This window comes from Acartia tonsa, chromosome 7, assembly GCF_053477335.1.
Source record: "Acartia tonsa isolate MP-2025a chromosome 7, ASM5347733v1, whole genome shotgun sequence".
Taxonomy (NCBI): domain Eukaryota; kingdom Metazoa; phylum Arthropoda; class Copepoda; order Calanoida; family Acartiidae; genus Acartia; species Acartia tonsa.
In genome coordinates, this window is record NC_137266.1 from 19,241,512 (window position 1) to 19,247,944 (window position 6,433).

Below are 6,433 nucleotides of genomic sequence, written 5' to 3' on the forward strand. Positions count from 1 at the left end.
TTATAAAGAGGATGGTAGAAGAGAGGGTTGCTTTGAAGCTAAGATTGAGTGGAAAATAATCTTTACTTGGCGTAAAAAGTTATCTTTCCAAATATCAACCGAGTTAAAGAAACAAGCATGAAGGCATCCAATTTACCTAATCTAGACACTCCAAAGGGCGTTTAATGAATGAAACAAAAGTACTTAACGAATGCTCATTAAATATCAAAGTGAGGGAAGTGGACAATCAACAGTAAATCAAACTAGTACCCAAAGTTTTATAAATACGGTATCTAATTCGTTGTTATTCGATGGTTGTTACCAAACTTTACAAACGATAATTTAAACTACAGAAGGATTAGTTTTGTTTATCATCATTGGGGATGTATATCAATTTATTGTCTTATCGATTATGATTCCTGCATGCTATCTAATGTTAATAGCCTTTACAAGAAAAGCCTAGTTTTAAAAGTGATTCTAACATAATGGAAAAGTTTTCTTTCTATGACAAATAAAAATGCGCATCAAAAGCTGCGCCCTAAAACCGACTTGAAGGCAAAAATGAATACATAGTACAAAATCTGGATTTAACAGGTACAACAACACCTATAGATATGGAAAATAACTTTTAATGTCATGTTTTTCTAGAACTTTGTGTTTGCTGTTATCAAATTTCCAGACAAAAATGTATGTTTTTACTAATCCGTTTTTTAAATTACGCCTTACACGCATTAATTCAGTAAAAACATACTTTTAAAATTTTAAAGTCTTAAAAAATTTGAAATAGCAATACAAAACTGTCAATAACCACTACCTACTATATTTTATTGTTAGCTCAAAAAGTTTAGTTAATTTTAACCTACAGAATTGTTGTATTTTCAGTATGGCTTCGAATCGATTAATATCCAGATGATTAGAACCGGTTCTCAATCATACTGAAAAATATAAGATTTATGGATTTTGGCCCCTAGGGTATAACAAACTTATGTTTAATCGAATACTATTTTTCATTTTATTATCCGCGGGAAGCTGTCTTTAATAAGATGCGATAAACATTATTATCACCATAAAATTAAATATCTTGCTTTATTCAAATTTCATTTATACGTAACAATATTAAACGCTTTATTTAAGTCAAACAAGCATTAAACCTTAACAAATACAATAGGTTATTTATGAATACGCCCAGAAATGAAATGAAACGTAGTAGCCTGGATGCCATTTAGACAGATGTTAACACATCTCAAATCAGGACATATGGGATATATTAATGTTAAAAATTTAATCTCCCTTCAAAGTTCAGGACAACACCCATTAGTGGAAAAGTACAAAAATTTTAGCTGCATTTCATCACTATAAAGGATAACAATACATTATTACTTGGATGTTGCACCAGATTTTCAATACTATGATAAAATGATGCTCGCAGCTGGCTAAGACAAAAATATCCCCATCCACCCCCTTTACTCCATCGCCTCCCCTTCTACTGGATGAACCAATTGACCAATAAATGAGGTCCATATTAGCAAGCTATATAAACAAACAACTTATATTCAGGTATATACTATATCCATTATGATACCACTAATAGCAACACAACAAAAACATCCTTTCCCCTAATTCCTGATTTTGAAATTCATGTGTTGTAAACCTATACCTGAAAATCTGGTAAAATCTAGAAATTTCGAAAAATGAAAGCTAAACTAAGGAGACAATATCAATAATAATGAATCAAGACGTTTTCCTTATTTCCTAAATAATATTACATAAATTTATCATTACATTATTGAACATGACAAAATGTAATATGATGGAAAAAAAGCAAAACCTTTTATCATCTTATTTACAGACTGGCCAGCCAATTTTGAAAATAAAAAACGTACATAACGTACACAAAAAAATACGTTACGTACATAAAAAAGTAAAAAAACGTACATTCCTAATAAAAATACAAAACATACAAATTACTTTTCTACTAATATTTGATTCTGAAAAAAACGTAAAACGTACAAAAATACAAAATATAAAATACGTTACGTACACATCTCAATATAACGTCCAGAACGTACTCAGATTCGATACGTTACACACAAAACGTACACTCTGGCCAGTCTGTATTTATATCAATAAGAAAAGACTAAAAGCCCGTTCGTTCCATATTAGAAAAAATGTAATTAGCTTTGCTGTATAGGAGAAACATATCGGTCCAGCGGTTAGTAAGATCCTTCGTTACAAACAGACACACAGATAGACATCCTGTTACTTAAACACATAGTATAAAGTATAGTTTTATCTATGTAAAAAGAGAAAATATTACCTATAAATATTTAATGTTGTAGAGCTGAGTGTGTGGTAAAATATTAATAAAAACCGGAGCTTACTTTCCAAGAAAATATTTAGGAACATTCAGGGAACTTTAGGGATAAGACAATGTATGATAAATTTATATTACATCCCCAGTGATATTAAAAGAAACATAGCTTTCTGTAGATTTAAACTATTGTAGATACTATCATTATAGAACCAACCAATCAAAATGCAATAAAGAACCCAAAGTTTTTAAGCCAAAAAATCATATAAGGTGGTTAAAAAAATGTTGGGTACCAGTGTAATTTACAGCCCTATGTCCCCAATCTTCCTGGAAATATTGCAATCAGAGATCTTTAGGGATAAGACAATGGATGATAAATTGATTTTACATCCCCAATGATATTAAAAGAAACATAGCTTTCTGTAGATTTTAACTATTGTGGATACTATCATTATAAAATCAACCAATCAAAATGTAATAAAGAACCAAAAGTTTTTAAGCCAAAAATTCATATAACGTGGTTAAAAAAAACGTTGGGTACCAGTGAAATTTACAGCCCTATTTCCCTAAACATACCTAGCTTTCTGCAGATTTAAATAAACTATTGTGGTTACTATCATTTTATAGAACCAGCCAATCAAAATCAAATAAAAGTACCCAAAGTTTTTGAGCCAAAGAATCATAAAACGAGGTTATAAAAGACGTTGAGTACCAGTGTAATTTACAGCCCTATGTCCCCAATCTTCCTGGTAATATTGCAATCAGCGATCTTTAGGGATAAGACAATGTATGATAAATTTATATTACATCCCCAGTGATATTAAAAGAAATTTACAGCCCTATTTCCCTAAACATACCTAGCTTTCTGCAGATTTAAATAAACTATTGTAGATACTATCATTATAAAACCAACCAATCAAAATGCAATAAAGTACCCAAAGTTTTTGAGCCAAAGAATCATAAAACGTGGTTATAAAAGACGTTGAGTACCAGTGTAATTTACAGCCCTATGTCCCCAATCTTCCTGGTAATATTGCAATCAGCGATCTTTAGGGATAAGACAATGTATGATAAATTTATATTACATCCCCAGTGATATTAAAAGAAACATTGCTTTCTGTAGATTTAAACTATTGTGGATAACAATCAAAATGCAATAAAGAACCAAAAGTTTTTAAGCCAAAGAATCATATAACGTGGTTAAAAAAATGTTGGGTACCAGTGTAATTTACAGCCCTATGTCCCCAATCTTCCTGGTAATATTGCAATCTGAGATCTTTGGGGATAAGAGAATGGAGGATAAATTGATATTACATCCCCAATGATATCAAAAGAAACAACCCTTTCTGTAGATTTAAACTATTGTGGATACTATCATTATAGAATCAACCAATCAAAATCAAATAAAAGTACCCAAAGTTTTTGAGCCAAAGAATCATAAAACGTGTTTAAAAAAACCTTGGGTGCCAGTGTAATTTACAGCCCCATGTCCCCAATCTTCCTGGTAATATTGCAATCAGAGATCTTTAGGGATAAGACAATGGATGATAAACTGATATTACATCCCCAATGATATTAAAAGAAACAACCCTTTCTGTAGATTTAAACTATTGTAGATACTATCATTATAGAACCAACCAATCAAAATGCAATAAAGTACCCAAAGTTTTAAAGCCAAAGAACCATAAAAATTGTTTTAAAAAAACCTTGGATACTAGTGTAATTTACAGCCCTATGTCCCCAATCTTCCTGGTAATATTGCAATCAGAAATCTTTAGGGATAAGACAATGGATGATAAATTGATTTTACATCCCCAATGATATTAAAAGAAACATTGCTTTCTGTAGATTTAAACTATTGTGGATACTATCATTATAGAATCAACCAATAAAAATGCAATAAAGTACCCAAAGTTTTTATTGCCAAAGAATCATATAACGTGGTTAAAAAAACGTTGGGTACCAGTGTAATTTACAGCCCTATGTCACCAATCTTCCTGGTAATATTGCAATCAGAAATCATTAGGGATAAGACAATGGATGATAAATTGATATTACATACCCAATGATATTAAAAGAAACATAGCTTTCTGTAGATTTAAACTATTGTGGATACTATCATTATAGAACCAACCAATCAAAATGCAATAAAGAACCCAAAGTTTTTGACCAAAAGAATAATAAAACGTGGGCAAAAAATGTTGGGTATCAGTGTAATTTACAGCCCCATGTACCCAATCTCCCTGGTAATATTGCATTCTAAAACTCTCTCCTCTCAATTTTTTTTCTCTCTTTCTAATATTCATCCTTTTCCATATTTAAACAAGGACAATTATGGCCATACAACTAAAGCTATAACAAGATATTTAAAATGTTTAAAATCAGTCATCCTACTTGTTTGTGTGTCTAGCCATTGTTTCTTAGTGTTTGGAATTAAGTAGCAATCCTACTTTACAAAAGAGTTTAGTTATTCATGTTTATTAAAACAACTATTGAGGAGTGTCTAACATACTGTAGTTTTAAGGTAGCAGGGCTACTGACAAGAATGAGAGTATCAAAAAAGAAGAAAGGTCATAGAAAATGAAATTTTGAGTAACCTATTTTTCCATATTTTCATATACGGCAACCACCTACTGTGACTAACATAATCTGTAAAAAAAAGAATAATGATATAACTTACTTAAGTATTTGAACTTGAAGTTTAAATTGATAATAAGGAATTCACTAATTAAGAACCAGAAAAAACTGGAAAAGTCTGATCTTGTTGCTACATATAATAGTAATTATGAATTAATATTTGTTTGGTCAGCAAGTTCTCAAGAACGGCTTATCTATAGATTCCTCAATTACTATAAAAACAATCGATAAGAAGCTAGCTACGATACCACAAACAGCGAAGAATTCATAATATAAATTGATATGAAATACCAATGCTACAGTAATGAATATAGAAATTCTAGATCCCTTATCACGTAATTGGACCAATAGGAGCACAGCGTAGTTACAATACGACCACATTATTGGTAAAAAGTGTACATAATTAGGTAAGAAAGGTCAATTATTTTTTCAGCTTTGTTTAGTTGAATTTACTTGGGGAAATTAAATCGTTCATAAATTTTGTCGCTCTAATTATTTGAATTATTGTGTCTGATTGACCATCTAAGATAATAAATCAATTGCTAAGATAAAAAGCTGGAACTGCTGCCAGATTTTTATTTATCTATTTCCACTCGATAAAACACAGAATAGTATTCATTGGATGAATGAAAAACAGAATGTTTATTTTATTTAGAATACATTTTTAGGTATATTGGAGAAACCACCTAGACCCTTTGAAAGCATCCCAAATAGGGTTACAAAGAATATTTAAAGCTATGGACCTTATTCATAATCATATGGTAGTGGCCTTTTTTTATTCTAAACAAAGTCACTATTGTCCATAAACAAAATCCTGTGCACGCCACTGTGTGCACAGTCATACAGACACAAAGGTTAGAATAAAGTGGAAAAGAAAGTTTTAAAAAGCACAGAATGAAAAAATTCTACAATTCTACCTACAAGTTATCTTTTTTTCACATGCAAAATATTTCAAAAAATACTGAACTGATTGTGTTCTCCATTTTAGGGAAACTTCAGATAGGTTTAGAATAGTTTTAGGCTATTATATTCTTATACGTTAGTCTTTTGATGGATTTAAGGGATTTTATGCTCACATCCTGTCCCTTCGAATACAGATAACCCAGATGCTAGGGTTGGAGCATGTTGTTTATTTAAAATGCACAGATGTAAGCGCAAAGAATTTAATTTTAAAAACTGAATTTCAAAAGTAGGAGAATCTTTTTTTGAGGACAAGGTCATGGGACTAATTTTTCATAAATCAGTAAAATATTCAATATTCGTGTTTAGCTGGCCTAACATTTCAAATATTTCTGCAACGCTTCAGTAAGGAGGGATGTATATTAACAACTTTAAACACTTTTTAAAATTTGCTATCTTAATCGTTGTAGCCCGAATGTGAGATAATGATCAACTCTTATGGTATTTTTTTTAGATTGGATAAAGCGGTCATTTATACAGGGAAAAAAATTAATTAAACTAATAACTACTCTAGCTTTCATACAAAGATCAAAGTTTTTATTCCAA